The sequence below is a fragment of the Oncorhynchus tshawytscha genome, linkage group LG03 (assembly GCF_018296145.1).
Source record: "Oncorhynchus tshawytscha isolate Ot180627B linkage group LG03, Otsh_v2.0, whole genome shotgun sequence".
Lineage (NCBI taxonomy): Eukaryota > Metazoa > Chordata > Actinopteri > Salmoniformes > Salmonidae > Oncorhynchus > Oncorhynchus tshawytscha.
In genome coordinates this window covers 70,074,554-70,087,500 of record NC_056431.1, presented here as the reverse complement: position 1 = coordinate 70,087,500, position 12,947 = coordinate 70,074,554, and positions in this window count along the sequence as shown.

The window sequence follows — 12,947 nt, the reverse complement described above, 5'->3', positions numbered from 1 at the left end:
TTATTTGGAAGATCCCAAACCACTGCGCAGGTTGGTTCATCTTCATATTGGCCACGCCCATCTTCCTCAAGGTACAGGGCCTCCTGGCGCAGCTGATGGAAGTTATGGTTGGGGTCTTAGTTTCTGACCTTTCTCGCAGACCCGAGGATGTACTGGTCATGTGTGTCTGTCTGCTTGGCAGTGGTCCTGTGGGTCTCAGTTTTGAAAGCACTGCGCCAGCTCACGTAGGTGCAGGGCATATGAACGTGCAGACTCCTCAGGCTTCTCTCTCCAATTAAAAAACAGAGCACGTAAAGCACCAGTAGATATATCAAATATTGGAAAATTAGTTTAGGGGTAGCTTGTTCGTCCTCTTCAAGAATGAACATTTCTCTACGGGCCTCTCCTTCCAATGCACTCATGATGAAACCACATTGCTGAGCTTCCGACCACATTTGCGCACAACATGGCTTGAATCTGATCTTTCCAGTCTTCATAGCGCACATCTGAGCCTTGGAATTTTGGCACCCATGGTGCTCCAATAAAAATGGTGCAGCCGTACCTTACACTCATGGGGATTCTTCTGCAATTTCACTAATTGTTACAGTCCTGGGTTCCAAATACAGTAGTCACAATCCTGCCACTACACCACCCGATGGAGGTTTGGAGATCAGGACTCTTAAACGTATAAGGTTGTCGTGAGCAGTTGGGAACCACTGTCAGGGATTTCCTCCTCTTCTTCCGAAGAGGAGAGGCGAAAAGGATCAGAGGACCAATATGCGGCGTGGGAAGTGTCCATGGTTCTTTTAATACGTAAACGTACACATGAACAACTGATTACAAAAAACAAGAAACGTGTGAAAACCTAAACAGTCCTATCTGGTGCAAAACACAGAGACAGGAACAAACACCCACAAACACACAGTGAAACCCAGGCTACCTAAGTATGATTCTCAATCAGAGACAACTAATGACACCTGCCTCTGATTGAGAACCATACTAGGCCGAAACATAGAAATACCCAAATCATAGAAAAACAAACATAGACTGCCCACCCAACTCACGCCCTGACCATACTAAATAAATACAAAACAAAGGAAATAAAAGGTCAGAACGTGACAACCACACTCATCATAAAACACAAGGAGGCGTGATTTCAGCAAAAAGTATGGACATTTATTTTGAACACGTAAAAATATAGATAAAAATATAAGCCACCTACTAATGGGCTGAAGTGGAATTTCGTTCCACAAAAAGAGAAAAGGTTTTAGTCCAGTTTAAGGGGTGGGGAAGTCCGATCATGGTATTCCTTCTGCTCTGTCCTCTCCACCTCCTCTGGGTTAGACCTGAGGAACAAAGAAATGTTGAGCAGCACAATGCCACACAATTGTCTTTGAGTATATATTTACAATAAACCACAGTCTATTCCTTAAAAAACAAAATCTGTTCTTTAAAATAACGTGATTCCTGTCCAGTGGAAATGTTTTAAAAAACTGTGGACTCCCCAGTCCGTGTTTACCATCAATGATGCCGCCAGAGCTTCACCCCCTTTCCAGTTTCTCATGTTCATTTGTGATCCTTCCTCATCGGCGCCCTGAGACGTTTTGCCTCCATGCTGCTTCTGCAAGGGTTTAAATACAGGCTACAATATGCAGTGAACCAATGGGAATACATCTGAATGATTGTATCTGCATTCTCGCAAGGGGATTGGTGTGCCAACAGGTCCATGAGTTCCTCTGCTTTCCTCCCGTTGTTAATCTCCAGTGAATATAGGCAGTGCTCCTGTGAATCCACTTAGTGACACTCCAAAACAGTGAAATCATACAATACACACGTAAAAAAGAGTAAGAGCAAGCCATTTCCTGGTAGAATGCACAACATTTTCATTTGATTTCGTCATATCATGACAGAAGTGTAGTCAAGAGGAAAAGTGCCTCTTTCTCTTTGCTTGGATGTCTTCTCCCTCACTCCTTCCCTGACAGGTCTCTCTCTCTCTATCACTCTCTCTCTGTCTCCCTCCTTCAATCTCTCCTTATACCGCCCTCCCTTCCCTCACAAAGCTCTCATCCAACCTGACAGGTGTGCAGTAATAAGGGTGGCAGGTAGCCTAGTGGTTAGAGTGTTGGATTAGTAACTGAAAGGTTGCAAGATCAAATCCCTGAACTGACAAGGTAAAAATCTGTCTTTCTACCCCTGGTGATTAACTCACTGTTCCTAGGCTGTCATTGTCAATAAGAATTTGTTATTAACTGACTTGCCTAGTTAAATAAAGGTAAAAAACAACAACATTTAGCTGTCACTGTTCAGACACTAACTCAACATAAAAAATGGCCACTTCTTGTTGTTTTCCTTATTTCTTTCTCCAGAGATTGTCAGGCTGTTTGTTTCGGTTGCCTCTCTCTAAATGTCATCCTGAAAGGTTGCATCTGAACCTCCTAGCCAGTGGCACAAAAGGATTTTCCCCAGATAGAAAAGTAAGCCTGTCCCTCAAGACAAATTATAAGGATTTGGTCTGTTTGTCTTCTTTCTCCCTGTTATGTTGCTTCCATTCCCAAGGACTAGGGGGCAAGAACCAGCCACTTGTGTGTGTGGGTTTTAGCTTGGCACGTGCGTGTGCGTATAAGTGTGTGTGTGTGTTTTTAATTCTGACTCTTCTCCATCTGTGGGTTTTCTTCTCTGTTCTCTCATGCAGCATGCTCCCATTCCCAAGCGTCAGCCCGGAGAGATCACAGACCGAAGGGTACTCAACATGTTTGGTCCTATGGGCCAGGCAGGGTGCTACATCCTGGACCCCCTCAAAGTTAGGTGTTGCTAGGGAGATTTTACACAGTACATTTTTGAATGTGAAATAGAAAAGAACCCTATAATTTGATGACCTGTAAGGGATGTTGTAGAAACACAGTTCTGTTCTTTAGAGTGTACAGGGTCAGTTTGATCCATCATATTTTACTGTTGTTTTACTCTCTGTATCTCTCTCACTTTCTCTCTCTCTCTTTCTCTAGCTCCCCCTCGCTGCTCTCTCGCTAGCTCTCTCTCCTCTTCTCATCTCTCCTCTCATCTGTCAGATGGGTGAGGACCATGAGAAGTTCTATAAGAAGGGGGACACTGGGAGGTGTGGTCAATGTGTGGGGGTGCAGGGTGGTCATCTGTGACAACTTCAACAAAGCATTCTACTGCTCCAAATACGGCGTTGGTGAGTCACACAATACACACACACACGCCAACTTTGGTAATCTGTTTTATCCCATACCTTAGCCCATCGCCTGCAGTTCTGGTGTATAACCACTTGATGTCAGTATAGGTATAATAAAAACTTCACTGCATGGCTCTGGCAAACTCAAGTGCACCCATGTTTGTTGTTTTCAATGTCAAGTATTTCCATAATCTTTAAATGTTTTAGATTGACCCCAAGATGCTCTCCATATCTGAATTTAGATTTTGTCATTCACATTTAGTGAAGGTTCGATCTGGGACCGGCTGGAGATTAGAATAACATAATTATAATAATTTTTACCATCAATGTGATAATAATTTTTTATGGAAATTTCTCCATTGCATCAAAACCATGCAACTCTTAGAATAATCACTGTCAATAAATCAAAATGTGTTTATATACTGTATATAACAACAACATATGTCACAAAATGCTTTACAGTAATAAGGCCTGGACATTTGGGTGATAGAGCAGCGTTTACAGTAACCAGGCCTGGAACCTTGGGTGATAGAGCGGCATTTACAGTAACCAGAACTGGAACCTTGGGTGATAGAGCAATGTTTACAGTAACCAAGCCTGGAACCTTGGGTGATAGATTAGCGTTTACAGTAACCAGGCCTGGAATAGGTGATAGTTGCATTTACAGTAACCAGGCCTGGAACTTTGGGTGATAGAGCGACATTTGCAGTAACCAGGCCTGGAACCTTGGGTGATAGAGCGGCGTTTATAGTAACCAGGCCAGGAACCTTGGGTGATAGAGCAGCGTTTACAGTAACCAGGCCTGGAACCTTGGGTGATAGAGCGGCATTTACAGTAACCAGAACTGGAACCTTGGGTGATAGAGCGGCATTTACAGTAACCAGGCCTGGAACCTTGGATGATAGAGCGGCATTTACAGTAACCAGGCCAGGAACCTTGGGTGATAGAGCGGCGTTTACAGTAACCAGGCCTGGAACCTTGGGTGATAGAGCGGAGTTTACAGTAACCAGGCCTTGAACCTTGGGTGATAGAGCGGCGTTTACAGTAACCAGGCCTTGAACCTTGGGTGATAGGTTAGCGTTTACAGTAACCAGGCCTGGAATAGGTGATAGTTGCATTTACAGTAACCAGGCCTGGAACTTTGGGTGATAGAGCGACATTTGCAGTAACCAGGCCTGGAACCTTGGGTGATAGAGCGGAGTTTACAGTAACCAGGCCTTGAACCTTGGGTGATAGAGCGGCGTTTACAGTAACCAGGCCAGGAACCTTGGGTGATAGAGTGGAGTTTACAGTAACCAGGCCTTGAACCTTGGGTGATAGAGCGGCGTTTACAGTAACCAGGCCTGGAACCTTGTGTGATAGAGCGGAGTTTACCAGTGAACCAGGTGATGAACAGTAACCAGGCCTGACTTGTGTGAGCAGCGTTTACAGTAACCAGGCCTGGAAACTTGTGTGATAGAGCGGCGTTTACAGTAACCAGGCCTTGAACCTTGGGTGATAGAGCGGCGTTTGCAGTAACCAGGCCTGGAAACTTGTGTGATAGAGCGGCGTTTGCAGTAATAAGGCCTGGATCCTTGAGTGATAGAGCAGCGTTTCCAGCACTGACATCATAGTAAACAAAGCTTTGATTCTCATGGTGATATCAGCAGTTCAAGCCCACTCTGTGAACATAGCCTTACCCATAGTTGGAGTCCTGGAGGCTGTGGAATTCCAGATGTCATTTAGAACCTTTTCCAACACCAAAGCAGCAGCTCCAGACCTGTCAGTCTCCTGTCCCTGACTGACAGTAGATACCCCACCTCCACCTGATGATTTGCCACTGTGAGCGAGAAGCTTTGAAATCTATCCGCTATCATCATGATTCACGTGCTTGTTTTTTCGGTAACATGTCCGCCGTATTGCACCATCCAAATGGGGCTCACATTTCTGTAGACGGGAGGGTTTAGGAGAGGTTGGGTTTGACCAGTCCGCAGTAATCTAACTCTTGTCTGTGGGTGTGTGTTGGTCACCCCATTCTGCTTCCCCTCCTAGGTGTCTTGGCAAGGTTAAACTGACTATGGGGGGGGGGCTCCTTTATTAGTCACAGACTATCCCAGGGGCCCCCAATGATGGAGAGGCCTGATGGGGACGTCAGGGGGTCAAATGTTGTGCAGGTTATTGTCTGAGGCTCAGGTCTGTTAGGGATGGATCACCTAACCCACTGTTGCCTTCTCTCTCCATCTCTACTACTTTCTCCTCTCTCTTCCTTCAAATGTTTTGTCTCTCTCTCTCCCTATCATTCTACCTATCGATCTCTCTCTACTTCTTTCTGTTATATCTCTCTCTGCCCCTCTCTCAGAGGACTTCAGTCAAGTAAATTACAAGGCTCCCCTGCCCCTGAGCCCTCCTGGCCTGTACCTTCCTACAATGGTTTTGTCTCTGAGTAGGACTCTCTGTGCTCCTGCCAGGGCCTGCTGACATTCAGGTAGGAAATGCTGGACTGATTCCCTAAGAAAACATTCAGGTAGGAAATGCAGGACTCAGGAACTAGAACCCCAGTACCAATTTAGTAGTCAACAAACTATGGTGTTTGAATCAAATGTTACTGGTTGTGTGTGTGTGTGTGTGTGTGTGTGTGTGTGTGTGTGTGTGTGTGTGTGTGTGTGTGTGTGTGTGTGTGTGTGTGTGTGTGTGTGTGTGTGTGGCTCCTGACATGCTGGTCTGTGGTTCCAATGCTTCACTCACACTGCTGGAACTAATGGCTGGGGATCTGGGGCCATTGTCCAGCTGATTGATTGTTGGCAGGCCGTGTCGCTGCCTGTGTGTGTGGTTCTGTCTGTTTGGGTTTGGGGTTTGAGTAGCAGCCATTAGTTCCAGCAGTGTGAGTGAAGCATTGGAACCAGAAGATCCCCACAGACCAGCATGTCAGGAGACACACACACACACACACACACACACACAGTAGATTGTAGCATGTAGGAAATGTCTAGCTACGCCACAGGGTAAATCAGCTTGTTTATGTGGCCATGTGGTTACCCTGGGTTAGTTTCAGATTTGTCTTAAATGTCCTCCTCCTCCTCCTTATCCAATGCTGCTGTAATGAAGATGGTATGTCATAATGTCAAGGACTGGCTCCAGACTCCTCAACAAAACACGGAAAACAGCTGTGTCCTCACACAAAAACGTGCACGCAAGTCTTGCATCTCCTCTTTCAAGCTTGGCATCAATGATGATTTCTCATCTGTGCTCGTCTGGTCTCCCTTGTCTAATCTCTGCGCTCGTCTGGTCGGGAGAGAGATGGAGGGAAAGGGGGAGAGTGAGGGAGGAGGGAAAGGTGGATAGGGAAAGTGGGATGGAGAGAAAGAGGGAGTGAGAGGGGGGAGAGAGATAGGGGGAGGGAATGGAGAGAGTAAAAAGAGGGAATGGAGAGGGGAGAGAGATAGGGAAGGGAACGGAGAGAGTGAGGGAAAGGTAGAAAGAGGGAGGGAAAGGTAGAAAGAGGGAGGGAGAGAGGGGGGTGGAGGGCGAGGGGGGAGGGAGAGAGAGATACTCTGTTCACAAACAGAGCCTGTAGAGCCCCGGGACAGCATTGGAAAGCATCAACAGAGAGAACACAGTGGCAGAATACCTAACCACGGTGATTGACCCAAACTTAAGAAAGGTTTTGACTATGTACAGACTCAGTGAGCAAGACCTGACTATCAGGCTATGTGCCCACAACTCACAAAATGAGGTGGAATCCAAGCTGCACTTTCTAACCTCTTGCCAAATGTATGACCATATTAGAGACGCGTACACTACATGACCAAAGGTATGTGGACACCTGCTGGTCGAACATCTCATTACAAAATTATGGCCATTAAGATGGTGATGGTCCCTCCTTTGCTGCTTTAACAGCCTCAAATCCTCTGGGAAGGCTTTCCACTAGATGTTGGAATAATGCTGCGGGGGCTTTCATTCAGCCACAAGAGCATTCGTGAGGTCGGGCGATTAGGCCTGGCTCGCAGTCAGTGTTCCAATTAATTCCAAAGGTGTTCGATGGGGTTGAGTGTGCAAGCCACTCATGTTCTTCCACAACAATCTCGACAAACATGCTGTAATGCTGAAACAGTAAAGGGCCTTCCACAAACTACTACCACAAAGTTGGAAACACAGAATGGTCTAGAATGTCATTATATGCTGTAGCGTTAAGATTTCCCTTCACTGGAACTAAGGGGCCTATTTAAATTCAGGGATGAACCATGAAAAACAGCCCCAGACCATGATTCATCCTCTACCAAACTTTAGAATTGGCATTATACATCTGTGCCCAGTGGGAACCTTTATTTAACCAAACAAGTCAACTATCATCCTCAATGAGGGACTTGTCCAGTCCAGTATTGTGTGTTGCCTTGAGCCCTTTGTTCTGCTATTGTTGAATTGAATCAACTTAATTGATTGTCCACAGTTTGACATGGACTGTAGGTGAAGAGCATTAACTACTCTGTCCTCCTGGAAGATATGTTCGGTAGTGTCCAGACCAACATCGACCCGACACTCTAATCGACCCAACACAGGCAACACAGAGACAAAGATATGGAGAAGAAAACCGACAGATAGACCATCAGCCTATGAAATCAATCACCTCACTGCTCGCTGTATATATGATCCTCTTTCAATAAAATACATGAATTGTGGCCTCCCTAGTGGCGCAGCGCTCTAACGCACTGCATCGTAGTGCTAGAGGTGTCACTACAGGCCTGGGTTTGATCCCGGGCTGTATCATAACCGGCCGTGATCTGGAGTCCCATAGGGTGGCACACAATTGTTGTCTGGGTTAGGGTAGGGGGAATAGGCATTGTCGTGCCCTCTTCACGACTGTCTTGGTGTGTTTGGATCCTGATAGTTTGTTGGTGATGTGGACACCAAGGAACTTGAAGCTCTCGACTCGCTCCACTACAGCCCCGTCAATGTTAATGGGGGCCTGTTCGGCCCTCCTTTTCCTGTAGTCCACAATCAGCTACTTTGTCTTGCTCATGTTGAGGGAGAGGTTGTTGTCCTGGCACCACACTGCCAGGTCTCTGACGTCCTCCGTATAGGCTGTCACATCGTTGTCGGTGATCAGGCCTACCACTGTTGTGTTGTCAGCAAACTTAATGTTGGAGTCGTGCTTGGCCACGCAGTCGTGGGTGAACAGGGAGTACAGGAGGGGACTGAGAACGCACCCCTGAGGGGCACCCGTGTTGAGGATCAGCTTGGTATATGTCTTGTTGCCTACCCTTATCACCTGGGGGCGGCCCGTCAGGAAGTCCAGGATTCAGTTGCAGAGGGAGGTATTTAGTCCCAGGGTCCTTAGCTTAGTGATGAGCTTTGTGGGCACTATGGTGTTGAACGCTGAGCTGTAATCAATGAACAGCATTCTCACATAGGTGTTCCTTTTGTCCAGGTGAGAAAGGGCAATGTGTAGTGCAATTGAGATCGCATACTCTGTGGATCTGTTGGGGTGGTATGCAAATTGGAGTGGGTCTATGGATGATGGTGTTGATGTGAGCCATGACCAGCCTTTCAAAGCACTTCATGGCTACTGACGTGAGTGCTACGGGGCGGTAGTCATTTTGGAAGGTTACCTTCGCTTTCTTGGGCACAAGGGACTATGGTGGTCTGCTTGGAACATGTAGTTATTACAGCCTCGGTCAGGGAGAGGTTGAAAATGTCAGTGAATACACTTCCCAGTTGGTTCTAAAAGGCATTTAGCCTGTCTGATAGCTTGTCTGGGCAGCTCGCGGCTGGGTTTGCCTTTGTTGTCCGTAATAGTTTGCAAGCCCTGCCACATCTGATGAGCGTCAGAGCCGGTGTCATTCAATCTTAGTCCTGTATTGAAGTTTTTCCTGTTTGATCATCTGAGGGTATAGCGGGATTTCTTATAAGTGTCCGGATTAGTGTCCTGCTCCTTAAAAGCGTCTGCTCTAGCCTTTAGCTCGGTGTGGATGTTGAATGTAATCCATGGTTTCTGTTTGGGAAATGTACGTACAGTCACTGTGGGGACGACGTCGTCGATGCACTTATTGATGAAACTAGTGACTGAGGTGGTATACTTCTTATGCCATTGGATGAGTCACGGAACATATTCCAGTCTGTGTTAGCAAAACAATCTCGTAGCGTAGCATGCGTGTCATCTAACCACTTCCGTATTGAGCAAATCATTGGTACTGCTTTAGTTTTTTCTTGTAAGCAGGAATCAGGAGTGTAGAATTTTGGTCTGATTTGCCAAATGGAGGGCAAGGGCGAGCTTTGTATGTGTCTCTGTGTTTGGAGTAAAGGTGGTCTAGAGGTTTTTTTTCTCCTCTGATTGCACATGTGACATGCTGGTATAAATGAGGTATAACGGATTTAAGTTTGTCTGCATTAAAGTCCCCGACCACTTGGAGTGCCGCTTCTGGATGAGCATTTTCTTGTTCGCTTATGGCCTTCAGCTCCTTGAGTGCGATCTTAGTGTCAGCATTGGTTTGTGGTGGTAAATAGTCAGCTACACGAAAATATAGATGAAAACTCTCTTGGTAGATAGTGTGGTCTACAACTTATCATGAGGTATTCTACCTCAGATGAGCAATACCACGAGACTTCCTTAATATTAGACATTGTGCACCAGCTGTTATTGACAAATAGACACACACCACCACCCCTCGTCTTACCGAACGTAGCTGTTCTGTCTTGCCGATTCATGGAACACCCAGCCAACTGTATATTATATGTGTGAAACATAAGATATTACAGTTTTTAATGTCCCATTGGTAGGATAGTCTCGAACGGAGCTCATCCAGTTTATTCTCCCGTGATTGCATGTTGGCCAATAAAATTGATGTTAGAGGTGGGTTACCTACTCGCTGAGGAATTCTCACAAAGCACCCGGATCTGCGCTCCCAGTTTCTCCATCTTTTCTTCATGCGAAAGACGGGGATGGGCCTGGTCCGGGAGCAACAGTATATTCTTCGCGTCAGACTAATTAAAGAAAAAAATCTTAGTTCAGTTCGAGGTCAGTAATTGCTGTTCTGATATCCAGAAGTTTTGATATCCAGAAGCTCTTCTCGGTCATAATAGATGGTGGCATAAACATTTTGTACAGAATAAGTTACAAACAACTTGACAAAACACGCAAAATAGGGGAGAAGGGTAGAGAATGGGACCGCAGCCTGTGACTGACAGTAGTTATAGCTCTCTGGATTGTAAGCTAAGTTTGGATGCCTCTGCCTTGTCAGAAGCTTATCCCTTATCAGGCCGTTCCTCACTTATCTACTCGGCACAGCAGAGGGAATACAGGGGATCCAGTGTAATCAAAAGCGTGCCTGTCTGCCTGTGGATAATTGACGCCGGAGGGGGATGGCTGCTGTTTTATAGTTCCTAACCAATCAAATCAAATTGTGTTTGTCACATGCGCCGAATACAACCTTACCGTGAAATGCTTCTGACTTGTTGGGTTTTAAGCAGGAGGTGTCAGAAAAGTTACCACAGGGATAACTGGCTTGTGGCGGCCAAGCGTTCACAGTGACGTCGCTTTTTGATCCTTTGATGTCGGCTCTTCCTGTCACTGTGAAGCAGAATTCACCAAGCGTTGGATTGTTCACCCACTAATAGGGAACGTAAGCTGGGTTTAGACCGTCGTGAGACAGGTTAGTTTAACTCTACTGATGATGTGTTGTTGCAAAACGTGAGCTGGGATTAGACCGTCGTGAGACAGGTTAGTTTAACCCTACTGATGATGTGTTGTTGCAAAACGTGAGCTGGGATTAGACCGTCGCGAGACAGGTTAGTTTAACCCTACTGATGATGTGTTGTTGCAAAACGTGAGCTGGGATTAGACCGTCACGAGACAGGTTAGTTTAACCCTACTGATGATGTGTTGTTGCAAAACGTGATCTGGGATTAGACCGTCGCGAGACAGGTTAGTTTAACCCTACTGATGATGTGTTGTTGCAATAGCCCTCAACCAACAATGCAGTTCAAGAAATAGTCAAGAAAATATTTACTAAATAAACTAAAGGAAAAAATCAAATAAAAAGTAACACAATAAAATAACAATAACGAGGCTAAATATATAGGGGGTACTGGTACAGAGTCAATGTGCTGGGGGTACAGGTTAGTCGAGGTAATTTGTACATACTATGCATAGATAATAAACACTGAGTAGCAGCAGTGTAAAAAATAGCCTTTACGTCACCTCTCAGTATGACTATAATGAACATGTGTCTATCTTGCACCGTTATGAAATTATTAAGAGACTAGATACAAGTAGCTAATCCTGGCGACCAATGTTCTAGCATTGCGTTATTGAGGCAAGCAGATCAGAGACGTCAAGGTGGAACCCAAGCATGTGCTATGTATAGTGTAAATAAACACTACCAATAGACCTGCTCAATTATAAGCGTTATGGTCAATCAAATCATTACTTTGTAAAACCAGGGCTGCATTTACTCAATTCAACTAATATAATTTATTAGTCAAAAATAATTAACGCTCAAACAATTCCAGTGTACATGAAATACATGCTACATTCCAGACTACTCAGAGTAAATTACTACCACCAATAGGTTAAGACTTAACGTGGTTTCCACATGTCTTTATTTCAGAATAATCTCTTCAGAGGAAAAAACGATGTGTGTCTGATACACACAGGAGTTTGATAGCAAGAGCTCTAAATATGAACAAATTCACTGCCCTTTTAACCAAAAGGAACGCACCCCCAACCTGAATTAACATTTCTTAGCACGTTGCTAGTGAAAACAAGCACACCCAGATTGTAATCTAATCAACTCCATTTAAATGATAGGAGTTCACCTCCTGTGTCGTTATTGTTATTCCACATTTTCATCAGTCTTCACACCTCTCCTAGCGTCAGTGACCCCAGGACTTCCGTGAGAACGTCTCTTCCTTGAGATTGCCACAGATAAGGTGTGTTTGACCCCAGTGATAGCCCACAGATGGTCTGCCATCCAAACAATGTCATAAATCACTGGCTAGTTGCGAGTATATCACCTTCTCTCATTCTTCCACTACATTCACACATCAATAAATGTGCTTCTAAAAATTAACAGGTGTTAATCAATGTCAGGACATGAATAATCAGGCAAGACTTGATGTATGACATTATGACAATCGCCACAGTCCTCTGTCCTCCTTTCCTATTTTATCTTCTCCTGTCCTCTGCTCTCTGTCGTCCTCTCCTCTGTCCTTCTCTTCTCTCATGTCCCCTCCTCTTCTCTCCTCTGTCCTCTTCTCTTCTGTCCTATTCTCTCCTCTGTCCTCTCCTCTGTCCTTTTCTCTCATCTCCTTTCCTCTTCTTTCCTTTCCTCTGTCCTCCACTTCTCTCCTTTGTCCTCTTCTCTCATCTCATTTCCTCTTTCCTCTCATCTGTCCTCCTCTTCTCTCCCCTCCTCTCCTTTTCTCTCATCTGTACTTATCTCCCCACCTCTCCTCTGTCCTCCTTCTTTCTCTGTCCTTCTCTTCTCTGTCCTCTTCTCCTCTCTCCTCTGTCCCCCTCTTCTTCTTTCCTCTCCTCTCATCCTCTTTTCTGTCCTCATCTTCTCTCCTCTTCTCTCCTTTCACCTCCTCTCTCTCTCCTCTGTCCTCCTCTTCTCTCCTTTCACCTCCTCTCCTCTCGTTCTCTTCTCTGTCCTCCTCTTCTCTCCTTTCACCTCCTCTTGTTCTCTTCTCTGTCCTCCTCTTCTCTCCTTTCACCTTTTCCTCTCGTTCTCTTCTCTGTCCTCCTCTTCTCTCCTTTCACCTTTTCCTCTCGTTCTCTTCTGTCCTCCTCTTCTCTCCT